Source organism: Sylvia atricapilla, chromosome 2 (genome assembly GCF_009819655.1).
Source record: "Sylvia atricapilla isolate bSylAtr1 chromosome 2, bSylAtr1.pri, whole genome shotgun sequence".
NCBI lineage: Eukaryota > Metazoa > Chordata > Aves > Passeriformes > Sylviidae > Sylvia > Sylvia atricapilla.
In genome coordinates this window covers 52102228-52116123 of record NC_089141.1, presented here as the reverse complement: position 1 = coordinate 52116123, position 13896 = coordinate 52102228, and the positions used below count along the sequence as shown (strand labels likewise).

The following is a 13896-nucleotide window of genomic DNA, read 5'->3' as shown; positions in this document are numbered from 1 at the left end:
ATAACAGAAAACAGAGATGTTTGGAATTTAGTCTGAAAGTACCAAAAATAGTATTTAACTTTCTACTCCATAAATAAGCCTCGGGCAGTAAATAATCTCATAATAATTTTAATGTCTCTTATAGTGTTTATGTTTTCTTTTAAGTGTTCATCTGGGTGTTAGCTGCAACCTCCTTTAATATGCAGAGACTGTTTTTGATGTCTCATGATCACAGTGAGAAAGCTGTGGCAGAGTTGTAAAGAACCAAGACCCTGCTAGTTCATTGCTGAGGGCTTCTGGTCTATCAAGTCTAGTCTTCAGCTGTTAAAACCAAACTTACTGTGAAATCCTTGCCGGAGCTGCCTTGACCACCCTACATGCTACTGAAAGTTTGTTCCAACCCATCACAGCTCTGATGATTATAAATATTTTTCTATCTTTCTGTCTTTTGCATTTATCCAGATACCCTGTATTGCTATTGTCCCTTTTATATTAAATATTTTCCCCTCTACTATTTGCATTTGCAATTTGCATTGTTTTCTTCTAGAAGTTTACCTTTCCAATCTCCTGGCATTACTTTAAGTTAAATGAATCTGCTTTAAACAAAAGCACAAAGAAGTGTGCACCCTTCCTTGCTGCCTTGCCTGCAACATAAATGCAAGCGCTTCCACACCCTTCTAGAAATACTTCTGCTACATCTTAGCCCTGTATCTAATTTCTTTCTTGTAACTTCATCATAGTCATCTTCTCTCTGACTAGTCCAGCCCCGTTTACCTTCTCCTCAGCCAATTCTAGAAGGACTACAAAGGACTGTGTGCTGCTGTGACACAATGGCCCGCCAAAACTCTTCCTGGAATCAAAGGGAAATTTGCTTGAGGGAAAACAGGAAAACAAGTTCCAAGGCTTGGCTGCCAGGAGCACATTAAAGTGGGAATTGATTTTACATTTTTAGAATTTTTATTTTCAGTGAAGGGATGTAAAATAGTTGTCCTGTTGGCATCCATGTCTTTTCCAAGATGTTATTTAATTACAAATGTAACAACACTTTTCTTATAAACAGTATCAAGCACTCAGTTGCTGAGTGAGAAAAAATAGTATATAAACACTGAATTAAAAACTTCGCTCCAAAATAGCTAAAGGCAGTATTCTTGGGTTTACATGAAGACTGTATTAATGCTTTCTGACATTTTAAGTATTTAACTTTGAAAATGTAGTGCTATTCTAAAATTTGAAGTCAGAAAGTATAAAAGTATTGTGAATATGACTAGTTCATTGTGGCCTTTATAGGATCAATATAACAAGCAATGATAATCTCCAGCAGGTTTTTGTACAGTAAAGGATCAGATTTAGACAAAGCTATTTCTTTAAAGTTTTTGCTATTTTTTTCAGGTTTTTAATTAAGTGAAATAGTATAAAATTATGTTTAGTCTCTTCTGGTTTTTAATTTTAGTGGTTTATTTTACTAGTTTTAGAAAAAACTCATGTGCCTAAACATAGGCCTGTGCATTTTAGAGCCTGTAGGAATCCCATCTGGCCTCTCACTGCCAGTTCAAAGGTGTGGGATTTTGTCAAAGGTCAAAAGTCTTCTGTAGGTCCCACAACATGCCAACCCTGCACATATATCCTGAATAGTCCAGGGTATCCTAGGAGGCATTAGATATCTTCTTTCAGGAACATGAAATTCCCCATTAGAAAACTGCCGTAAAAGGTATTACGCCTCTGCAAATGCTTAAGAAAATGAAAGATATCAGGTCTGGAAAGGCAATTCCCTCTAAGATGTTTTATTTCAGGTTAACAAGACATAGAGGCAGGAGAGTACTTTCATATCTAACAAGGACAGAGTTGCTGTATTCAGTGTGATGCTGTCAAGGGTCTGTTTTGAATTCCGGTGGCTGAACTGAACCTGTGTGTGAGTTGGGAGTGGCTCTTGTTGAGCAAATGCACCACGGAAGGTCTTGGCTAGGAGCCTGGGGCTTCTCGTCAGGGCTCTAGTGGTTTGAGTTTGGCTAAAGGAAGCTTAATTCCCAGTTTTGGGATTGATGCAGCAAACTAATTTTCCGGAAGAAAGTGGTAATTTCAGGTAGCATGACACTCAGATAGACACAAGAAACATGTATTTAATTTAAAAAAACCTTTTAAATTAAAGAAATTATGTTAAAGAATGCATTAATTGCATACACAATTAGAAATTTTTGTTAATCAGGTCCAGTTTTGATGGTCTGTTGAATAAGACAGAAGTTAAAAATTTAGACTATTGTAGTCAGTTTAGTTATATATAAATTGCACAATGTGGGGTTGAGAATTGCTGAATTGTTATGTTATAACAGCAGCAATTTGTTGTATATGATGCATAAAATTATATATTGTATATGTATAAAATACATAACTAATCCTAAAATAAAATTAAAGCTAATGGAATGTAGTGAATTCTGGATAAAATCCACCACAGGCATTAATTAGGATTGTGTAGACAGAGAACACTTTCTTGTGAACTTTTTAAAATCAGTCACTAGCATTATGCTTGATAGGAATTTAGACTACTTTTGTAAAGTTAAAGAAATTAATTGTTATATAAAAAGTTGTGACGGACAGTGACTTACAAAGCAATCATAAAATTTGATTTAATGATGTGTAATATTAATTTTATAGTTTGGTAGTGAAAGAAAGAACTGTTTCCATGTATTTTGTTGGGTTTTTTAAAAAATTTTTATCAATCTTTTTCAGGATGGACTCCCAAGGCATGGCTGCAATGGTTATTTGAAATAAGAAACAGATACCCTCTTGGTGTCATTCTTCTCTGATCACTGGGAATTGGATCTTGAATGAAGGTGAAAGAAAACTACAGAGAACTGGGAATGGTTTGTCTCTTAAGAGGAGTATAAATACATTTTTAAAGCTTTTACCAAATATCAGGACATGTGTTAAGAGTTTATGGATTGGGAATTAATTGAAAGATTATGAAATGGGAAAGAATGCACAATATGGGAAGAGCTGGAGAGCTACAACCTAAGCACTCTGAAATTTGTGACCAAGCCCACAGGATATCTTGAGGTGACGGAACTATCTCAGATGACTGTTGTTTTAAAATACAATTTGCAAGCCCCGGTACCCTTCCCCAGACAGATGGGGAAAATACATTCCTTTTATCAATATTACTCCAGGGGACTGGAGAGTATTCTGGGCAGTGAAACATACAGTTTATGAGATTGGCTACACAATTCAGTTATTAAAAAAAAAAAAAAAAGGCAGTGCAAATTTGTATCTGGGAGTTGATATCTATTTAAAAAAATGCTGTTCTGAAGATAATTTTTTACATTTTTATATGTATTAAATAACATGTCTCTATGATGAAACATGAAATGTATAATTAAAACAATGGCTATAATTACAGGACTGTGTAAGTACTACCTAAATCATATGTGTAAACATTAAATAAGCTGTTTCATTTCTAGAAGTTACAGAAAGCACTGTAAGGTTTTATACAGTCTTTCCGCCTCTCCCCCAACTAGTTTTTAATATAATTGCAGTTTTAGATCAGCTAATCCATGTATTAGCTAGTGTCCAGATTTTTAACATTTGCAGTTGTGTTAAATTTTACTGAGGAACACTTTAGTTTGGAGAAACAGTCGAATCTGTGGTTTGTGTTGTTTGAACAAGAAGTCCCCGAGTATTTGTCCCAAATACCAATATTTTTCCTACACTGGCAGCTACAAATTTGTGGTCACCTGATGGCAATGCATGCAAAGACCCTGTGCAGCAGCAGTGCCTCTCACAGGGAATACCAAGAGGAAAACTGGAAGTGATAAATGCACATAGAATTTGCTCTTCTTGGTGCAGGTCTCATGTAGGCAGCACTTGAATGACACTTTATGTTTCTGGATAAGGTGAAGGTAAGAGATTGAAACCACTGGAAAGCCATTGCTTCTGTTCCCTGGAATGGGCTGGAAAGAACAGCCCTCCTGAGACACAGCTTTACACTGAACATACGTACAGTAGTGTCATCAGCAATTCTGAAAACATGTTTGTAATGATTGGGGAAAATATTTAGTCACCATTTAAATATGTTAGCTCATACGCAAATCTTAGATGTCTACTGTACTTAACATTTCCAATAACTGGTTTCATTAAGATTTTTAGAGATACAAATTAATAACAAGAGTCAGTTAATACAGAGTGCAGTTATGAGACCATAATACATGTGGTTTAAATTTCAAGAGTTAAATGTTAACATTTCCCTATAGGGAAAGGTGATTTGGACAGTGGTATACTGACATTATCACCACCCACAGAGAAGGGGACCTGTTGATCATATTGGTTAAGCAGAAATTCATAAAAGGAAAACTGTAGGTCTAGAGGGTTTGCTTGGTGTAAGTGAATCACACAGGAAAAATGCTGGTACCCAGGTTTGTTGTAGTGTCTTTCTTTGATGGTTAGAAAGACAAATAAGCACAGGATATTTTTCTCAAGTTAGAGGCTTTAGATTGCTGCTTGCTAGGTAAAAATTGTCTTAGTTATTAATATAGTGGAAAGTTAAATTATGATAATAGAAATAGGATACTAAGTGCTGTTTGAAATCAGACCAAAATTATTTTCTGTGTCTGTTTAAGATATCCCAATGTGTTAGTTGGGCTGAAGGTCTGCTGAGAACATAAATGTGCAAAATAAAGAAAAGCTTCTGTCAAGAAGGTGTATCTGGACACTGCCATGCTGTTCCTGGCAAATCATATCTAATAAGATACAGGTAAACAACCAGCACTCAATTAGCAGAAAATAGTGCTATCCATATGTCTGGATTTCTGTTTAAAAAAATAATGCCTTTATAATAGTCCTATTGGATCTAGCTAGAAACAAATCTAATAATTAAAAAAAATTACTAATTTGCCACTACATAATGTTAGTTTAATCTGACAACTCTGTCTATAAGCTTCTTCTATTATTCCTGGAAGAAAACTACATAAAATTGGATGGGTTTGGATAGTTTCATACAGACATGGGACTGCACAGAAAAGCCAGGTATCAGCAACACTGCATGTAGGGAGATCTTGTCTCTGACCCTCAGTCAGTCAGCTTGAATACAGGTTGAACTAGCCCAGGCTACCAGTCCTGTGCACTGGCTTTTGAAACTTTCCGTGTGAGATATAGTTTCAACGTGAAAAGTCAAAATAAGCGGTTTACAATCAGTTTTGCTTTGTTTGAAGCTAAAACTCAAAACAAAACTCCTGGAGTATAGAACTGTATGAAGCAAAACATAAGAAAGTTAGCACTAAAGCTCTGCAAACTGAGCAAGCTAGTTTCACTCAGCTCTTGAAATAACCCCTTTCTGCAAGTTCACTTTTCAGTTGCACATGTGTGAGATGTCAAAAATGTGTTGGTTTCACAACTCCATGGCACAGATAAACGCCATAACTCTAAAGCTTCACCTTCTGTTCAAGCAAGGTCTTGCTCTCATTCTCTGTCTTGGCTTATATTTTTGACATTTGCTAACAGATGAAATTTTCTCAGTTCTAGGTTAGTTACACTGAGATTTTGTTCATCTGTAAAATAAGGAATTTGTGATAAGACCCAAATTCAGTCTGTATGTTTTTTACAGTTGTATCCAGCACTGTGAACTCATTTCCCAAATCTTTATCAATGCTCTAAATGGCTCCTAGTCCCAAAATGAGAGTAGACACTTCCCCACTTGGAGGTCATGCAAGGATTCATGTGCTTTAAGTTCAAAATCTGGTATTTCAGGGGTGCTGAACACCTGCTGCTCTTCCTAGCTGGTATGGGAGCTGCAGGAACCCATGCCCTTGTGAAGATCAGACCCCTCATCTTGATGTGCTCTTATTCACAGTGGGACAGTGAGCAGTCTTCTGCTCTGTTTTCAGTTTTTGTAAAATTTTAGTGTAACTCAACAAACTGATGCTGTACTGATATTGAACTGGTTTCATCTGGCTGGTGCAGTGCTGTGTTTTGGGTTTAGTATGAGGATTATGTTGATAACACACTGATGTTTTAGTTGTTGCTAAGTGGTGCTTACTCTGAATCAAGGACTTTTCAGTGTCTCATGCTCTGCCAGTGGGCAAGTGCACAAGAATCTGGAGGGAGCATGGCCAGGACAGTTGACCTGAAGTAGCCAAAGGGATATTCCATATCACAGAATCATGCCCAGTATACAAACTTCTGGAGTTTGGCTGGGAGCTCCTATCAGTGCTTGGGGGTGGGCTGAGCAGTGTGTGGTGAACAAATGTATTGAACATCACTTGTTTCTGCTGGGTTTTATATACACACTCCATAGCTTGCCAACGTTTCTCATTACAATTGTTATTACCTTAACATTTTCTTTTATTTCAATCATTGCTCATCTCAACACAAGGGGTTTACTTTTTCTTTGTATTTGCCTTGCCATCTGTGTAGGTGGGGAAGTGAGCAAGTGGCTGTGTGGTACTTGATTGCCATCTGGGGATAAACCGTGAGAGACAGAAACATTTTCAACAGAGCATTGCTGAGTACTTATGAGTTCAGACAAGTCAGAACTCCTTTGTTTGCTGGGCAGCTGGTCCATTTTCTTTCCCCAAAGATACTGAGAGACTGAACTCCTGAGTTTTTGAAATTATCACTGATGGAGAAGCAAGACCTCAGTAGCAGTGAGGCTAAGGTAGTCAGCTTCTAGGTGCAGCTCTCACACTTTGGCAACTTGGTTAAGAAGAGCTAGAGTGATGCTCAGAAAAAAAATAATATAAAATAATCAGTGATCTTGTGTACATGTAATTTGGTTATTCATTTGTCAAATTTTCATGGTGAACTTCTAGAGAAAAGTGCAAGGGAAATGGCTGAGTACAAAATTTTGTGGGCATCTTGAAATATAGCTCACAAACTTGAGCTACACAAGAGTTATTGTGAATGAAGTTTACAATGTAATGGCTCACCTTTGCACAAGAGTGATTTTTATATAGTCTGATCATATGTTACCAAAAAAAGCCCCAAAACATTGGACTGTTGGTGGAACGCAAATATTATGTGACTCTGAATCTCACTTGGTATTTTAAACCAGGAGAGTTTAGATCTGAGTCATCATAACTTGTGAGTAGGAGACATATATGTATATGTCTGCATATATGGCATGCAGGTGATAAACAAGTCTTCTGTCTTGGGGTCATTTTCCCCTCAAAGTGCAGATTTCATTATCTGTTACTGTAAATTATTATAGCCTCTATCAAAAGTCGGAAGTCAACTTAGTTGCTTCCAAAATTTCAAAACAAACCTGGAATAGAAATCTTCACAGGCTACTACTTTCTTCTCTGTTGCATCCCTTTGATTTTCAGAGCTCTTGGGCCATCAGACCACTTTACATTTTTCTTACACCCTTCTTCTCCACTGTGTTTCCTGCATGGAGCTGGTGTTTGAATTTGCCCAACCTCTAATTTGTCCCAGCAGAGCACTCTAATCTTGGATTAGAAGCAGAAACATTGTTAGCACTGTTAAAAGAGCATCTTTAACCCAAGATCTTTATTGGACAACTCCTGTAGTTAAAGAAAGAGCTGGAAAAGGTGGCACACAATTGCCTGCTAGCAGCCCCAGGGGCACATGTGGGGAAAAGTTATTTTTCTTCCTTTTTACCTTTTAATTCATCCCTTGACTTTAAACATGCATCTAGCCAAGCTATGCAGAGAGTGACTTGCTGAACTGAAGACTGTAAGGTAGGATTAGAGTCTCTGTTTAAGACAACATCTGCTTCAGTCTAGAGAACAATCCCACCACAAAATAAAATTAACTTTAAAAGTAATGAGATTTTCCACTGTTAACTTAATAGCAGCAAACCACATGTTCTAAACAATGTTCTAATTATTATTATTTTTTTTTTTTTTTTGTATAAGGACTCATTTTTAGTAACAAACCCCAGACTATTAGCCCTGCCATTTTTCCACTGCTGGAGGAAAACGTGGACTCTTGCTGAGCTGTATGGCAAATATCTTGGATATATCAGAATCTATCACCCGTAAAAAAGCTTCTAAAACGCTAGCATGGAGGAACCAGTTTAAGGTAGAGGAAATGGAAAAAAGGGAAAAATAAGAAACATCTCTTTGGATCTTCAGTTCTGTTATTTTTCAGATTCTATTTCTTCTGGGCTCCCAAAATCTTCAGTAACAAACAAGTTTTCTCTTAAAAAGTATTAAGTTATCAAAACATTTGCCAGGTCCTAATATTAAATCCTAACAGTCAGCAATGTTTAAGTTCAGCCATATCATTTTGCTGAGTAAGTCATGCTAAAACTTAAGTTTTCCCCTCAAAATGGTCTTTCCAAATGAGATTGATATTGTGAGAAAAAAAGAAAAAAAGAAGAACGCCTTCATCATGAGGAATTATGGAATTAATTTTCTTTATATACTCTGTTTGCACAAGACATTTTTGTTAACTCTTAATAAAAATACCATTCAGCTGCTACTTTCATTGTTTTTGTCCTGGGACCAATACAACATTGTCATTATTGGATATAAAGTGCTGTGAAAACAAATCTAATTTGTTAAGTTTATTTTGATAAGAAATAAATATAAAGGTAGTGCATAGTTTGTACAGTGCTGCTATCATAGGACTCCTGGGTATAATTTATATAAAGAAAATAAAAAAGCATACATAACTTTCTAGTTGATTTCCTTTAACAGGGCTAATTGAAAACAGTTTCTGTTATTTAAAAGTAATTTATTTTAAATATGCTTTTAAAAACAAAGTTCTTATTGATATCCATTTTAAGTATATTATCTCAGTGTGGGATACAAGTAAAAGGTCAAATCTTGTAGGAGTATTTTCTGTATGACTCAGTTTTGATCACAGATAAACTTATCGGGGAAACCAAATTAGTTAACCTTCTCACTACCAAAACCTCATTTTAACAGGCTATGATGGTTTCTTTCACAAATACAGGACTTCAAAGCTCATACTTCTGTTCTGAAACATGAAAAAGAGAATTCTAATTTCTCTTTTTTCTCTCTGATAAAAGGCAAAGATTTGTGATTTTAATATGAAATTAGACTTGTTGAGTATATAGGCACAGTAAGCAATACGCTATTAATTTTTAGTCAGGAGTTGCTGTGCATAGTGGTGCAGAAACAGATGCATTTTTTTTTTACTTTGATTATGTCTGTAATTTATGAACATTGTTGAATGATATATTTTTTCTTGCCCAGTAGTATGTGTCCGTATGTATGGATCTGATTACTGGAGCACTGAAAGACAAAATGGCTGTAGGTGGCATATCTCTAGAAAGCAGCCTCTTTCCACATGCCTTGATAGGTTGTCCAATTCCTGCCCACTTAACTGGTTTGCGACGTTTCTCAGAAATCCCTTCAGCTCCGCTTCCTCCTTTGTTTCCATTGCAGCGGCACCGGCCGTTCAACGACTCGAGTTGTTTCGATACACTCACTCTAACTCAACAACGCCAGAAACTGCCCTTCTTCCCTAAAGCCAAATCCAGAGTGATTAAAAGGCTTTAATGGACTTCAGATCTGGGACCACACTCATGTCTGGGAAAAAACGCTCTCAGATGCTAATGTGCCAAAGCCCTCTTCATGGCATTTGGCAATCTCACCTCTTATCAGCACAGTTTAATGTGGTAGCTGGGGCACAGTTTGACTCATGGAGAGTTTTGCCTGTGAACTCATTCCTACCACCTTTACTTATTTTGCATAATATCAACACTCACTGACTTGAGTGAAAAGTTCTGCTGGAAAGGGATTAAAAATGTTCTCTCTCCAAATGGCTCCCAGAGAGCTACATTGCAGGCAGCATCTGGAGGGGAGCTCTTGGGATTTAAAAATATTAATAATATTTCTAATGTTCAGTGAAGTAAACACATTAGAAATATCCAAGTGTGAAGATATCTGTAAATCTGGATTTGAAGGTCAAAGCACATAGCCTGTTAGCTGAGCTGTAGAAGTATACTGGTTCTGCAAAGCAAGAAGTAAAAAAAACCCCCAAAAACCATCTGTAAGGCTTGTCCCAAGTTGAACTCAAATTGGCTTGGGGTGGAAATTTTGTCAGCTCTGGTCATATGCAGTAAAACATTTGTCTCATGCTGGTAGTGGCAATGAACATTTTTTTTCTTCCATAATTTACAAAATATGAGCAAGTAGGTAGTTAAAGCATTTCAATTCTTCCATGAATGGGATAATTGTACATGGTATTTTCTAAGCAGAGAAATAACTGGCACTTGGGGAATTACTTTGTCACTCTCACAAAATGCAATTTCATCCAAATGGGAAAAATAATGCAATTATCTGGGCAGATAATGCAGCACATTTGGCATACATGGGCAGTGAAGATAGTCTTTTATTTCATGACAAGAGATGAATACTTTGGAAAACTTGTTGGATTGCTTTTAATTATTAAAAGAGCAAATTCATGGTTTCTTTGTGGACTAGTCATATTGTATAGTATTTTCTTTTTTGTTCTATTTAAATTTAGATTGGTTATTCATACTTCCTGGCAGTGGTTATAAGAGGAGGATGACTGAGAATGTAGTAGGTGAGTTAATCTCATTTTTACTGTGTCTCAAGAGCCACCCACTTTCCCTTCATATGACTCGATACCAGAAAGTTCTTACAAGTTTTTCAGAGGGTGACCAAAGTTTTGACCTTCTTTTGTGCCCTGTTTTCATTGCTCTCATTTATTCTTCTGGACATTTCTCATTTTCCAGCCCCTCTCACTAGCCCAACACTCGGCTCACGTCTACATGTGCCTTCTCCCTGCAGATGCTGGGTAGGATTGCCCTGGGGGCATTTGAGGTCAGGGAGTTGTGACCACACAATGAATGTGGTTAGCTGGCTGCTGACTCAAAGGGATGAAGCCCTGAGGTCCCTAGAAAAACCCCATCTGTAGATCCATGCCCTGAAAATGAGCTCGCTCCTAATGTCCATAAGGAATCACTCGAACATCAGGGCTGCTAAGAGCAGGTGGATTTGTGCTTGGGTGAGCACAATGAGGTGTTGAAGCCATTCTCCCTCTTGAAGTGTTACAGCTTCTTCCCCCTAGGGTGGGTGTCAGGGGACATAGTAACATGGAGGTTCATACCACAGTCCTACTTTCAGCCTGAGTTCTTGTACAGGTTATGTATGGGTCTCCTCTTTTCTATTTGGCAGATTATTTTCATGTGGCTTTTAGAAAAGTTGGTAACTTTGAGATCTTTATCTCATTTGGCTTCTCTGGCCAAGCTCAGCAGCTTTTCAAAGAGAAAAGACACAGATGTGCACATGCAGACGCTGCCACTGCCTTCAAAACAGGCCTAAGTTATAGACAGCAGAGAAATCTTTTTGGCATTCTTGCACTAGTGGTTGCACTAGCCCTTGGTGAGGATTTTCACTGGGAAATTTGATCTAGCTGTAGTGCGTCTAAATGTTTCACTTCCTGACTTTCACTGAAAGATATTTCAAACAGGCCTGGAATGTGCTACCAGTGTCATTATCTGAGATAGAGAATAAGGGAGATTGCAAATGGCTCAATGCATCTCATAACAAGTTTATTAAAACGTTGTCCTGATGTCAGAGAAGTACAAAAACCCTCTGTGATAAATCTTCCTGGTGCACCTCACAGCTTCTGAATTTTTATGTATACTCTCCAATGCTTCTACTCCTAAAAAACCCTCATTATCCTGAGCCTTTTAAATAAAGTACTGCCAAAACATGTCACCATTTAGCAATGGGTTGGAGACACCTTTTCTCTCCCCACTGCCACTCTGAGTTGTGGATGTTTGACATGCCCAAGGCTCCCTCTGATCATGAAGCAACAGCATAACTCTGTGCAGTGCTCAGCAGCTGAGCACGTGCTCCTTTTTCTGCTGTAAGCCTACAATGAGCACAGCAGCAAGACAGTTGTGCTTGGCAAAAGAGTTTCCAGGTTTTTGCAGTGAAATATGCAAAACTTAAAAGCCCAGAAGTGACAGTTTTGAGCTAGAGGAAGGTTATCTTGTTTTTCCCCAAAATATGCCTGTTGGTCTTGGGAAAGATATGGCCTCTTTCCAAACCTCACCACATTTACAGTCCTAGTCTATCTTGGCTGCAACAACAATAAAAACTACCTTCAACTTTATATTTTCCATTTCAAGCCCTCTCAATTATATGTTGACATTCTCACTGCTAGCTGAATAGCAGCATATCTCACAATATTGCTGTTTTCATGTGGGATATGTGGCATGATGTTGAAGTATATGCCCAGAGCAGTGTGTTGTGGACTTCACCTGCTGCCAGGTACAAAGATTGATGGTTGCAGCAGCTTCCAAAGGACAGGTTCATAAAAGAGCTGAACACTGAATTAAAAAGGGGGAACTGTGACTGTTTTGAAGGAGCAGGGTTTAAGGATTTCTCTTGGCTTCAGCTTCATGCAAAGGTGGAGCATTTCTCACTGACAAAGAAATCAGCCTTTTTGACCAAAGTGATAAACAGTTGATTGAGTATTTCTGCTTCCCTGCTTCCCAGTGCCTCACACTCCTGAGTATGGATGCCTCTTATCAGTGATTATGAACCTGAAACCTTTCCACAGGTCTGTAGATCTGCAAATAGGAAACAATAGTTAGGTATGATCACTAAGTGTGGTCCTGTTGTGTCTATGAGCTTTTCTAAAGGTAGACTGAACCATGGCTAATTCTTCCCTGCAATATATTATCTCTAAGAAAGCTGAAGCCATTCAATTCACCCTTTGCCCTTCCACTACATTTTTATGTTCTGAGAGAGAAAAAAAAAAAGAAAAAAGAAAAAAACCAAGAACCACCCTCCCCCCCCCAGCTTTTTTCTTTTCAGCTGGGAGAGACAGTATATATGCTTCTGATATGCTCTTCAACTCATTACCCAGCTGCAGAAAGTGCTCCAGCATGCAAGTGCAGGAGATGTGTTTGTGTCTGCTCATCTCTGGAATGCGTAGCCGCCGAGCGAATGGCTGGGAAACTCTTGTGGACGGCTGTGCCAGTGGTGACCCGCCAGCACTGACAGCCTGGCCTCTGATGGTGGAGACGGATCATGGGTGTCTCTGCAGCACTGAGGGTTTCCAGAATGCTGGGAGCGTGAAAGCTGGAAGGATGTCCCATACCAGGATCTCCTGGTGTTTGCTTGAGTCCCCTAGGGCCTTACAACTGGCACTCGGCAGTTTGTAGGATTTGGCTTCTGCTGGCTGGAGAGGGAAAAAACCTCATTTGTGCAGCATTTTTGTGTATGCAAAAGGCCTGCTAGAAAACTGATGAAATTAAAATGATCACACATGTCCTTCAGCTTAGGAAAAGAGAGCTCTAAGTGAGAGCATGTGTGCTCTTACTGGGGCTGAGAAAATGTCAGTCTGATGTTCTTGGGAAGTTCATATTGATACAAACAGGGAGGCTCCCTGCTGCCCACAGATTTCCCACATAAAAGTCCTACTGGTAGCCGTGGGAACTTAGCAGCAGCCATGCTGTGGCTAAAGTCACCACTCTAAAAATGTAGTGAAATTAGTGTTCATAAAAGTGAAAAACATGCCACAAGAATGAAGATGTTCTGATTTACAGCCATGAAAATTACATGACTTCTGGCATTTAAAAAAATAAATTAAAAAGCAGCTAAATTTCGCAGTTACTATGGCTTTAGAAGGGGATTGCTGGTGAATTTTTAAGAAGTTGCTTTGAGAAAAAAAATCTTGGCTATCTTCAAATCAATTTGTTGCACCAAAACATACCCACCTCTCCAGATTGGTGCCCACGATGTGACTGGCCCTTCTCACCAGCCCTGTGGAAATGGCCGATCCTGTGCTGCACAGTGGCCCCTAGTGAAACTGAGTAGTTTGTTCCAGAGTCTGTGAAATAATTTCCAGCAGCTGGTTTGTTACTAATTTCAGTTCTGCCTTCCGATCTGACCCTCATCTCACTCAAACTATGCCACTTGCTGTGTATATTTTTAAGACAAAAAACCCCCATGGGAAGAC

At 38.3% G+C, this 13896-nt stretch overlaps 1 protein-coding gene and 1 long non-coding RNA gene across 2 annotated transcripts in view; both read left to right on the top strand.

Annotated features, from left to right (window-relative positions):
• TRIM13 (tripartite motif containing 13) overlaps positions 1-13896 on the top strand; it is a 212133-nt gene that overhangs the window by 134045 nt on the left and 64192 nt on the right. The gene's annotated exons all lie outside the window — the stretch shown is intronic.
• On the top strand, positions 2678-12797 carry LOC136357721 (uncharacterized). Its single transcript, XR_010742934.1, has 4 exons — positions 2678-2837; positions 7839-8004; positions 10423-10482; positions 12429-12797. It is a non-coding gene; the product is annotated as an uncharacterized lncRNA (long non-coding RNA).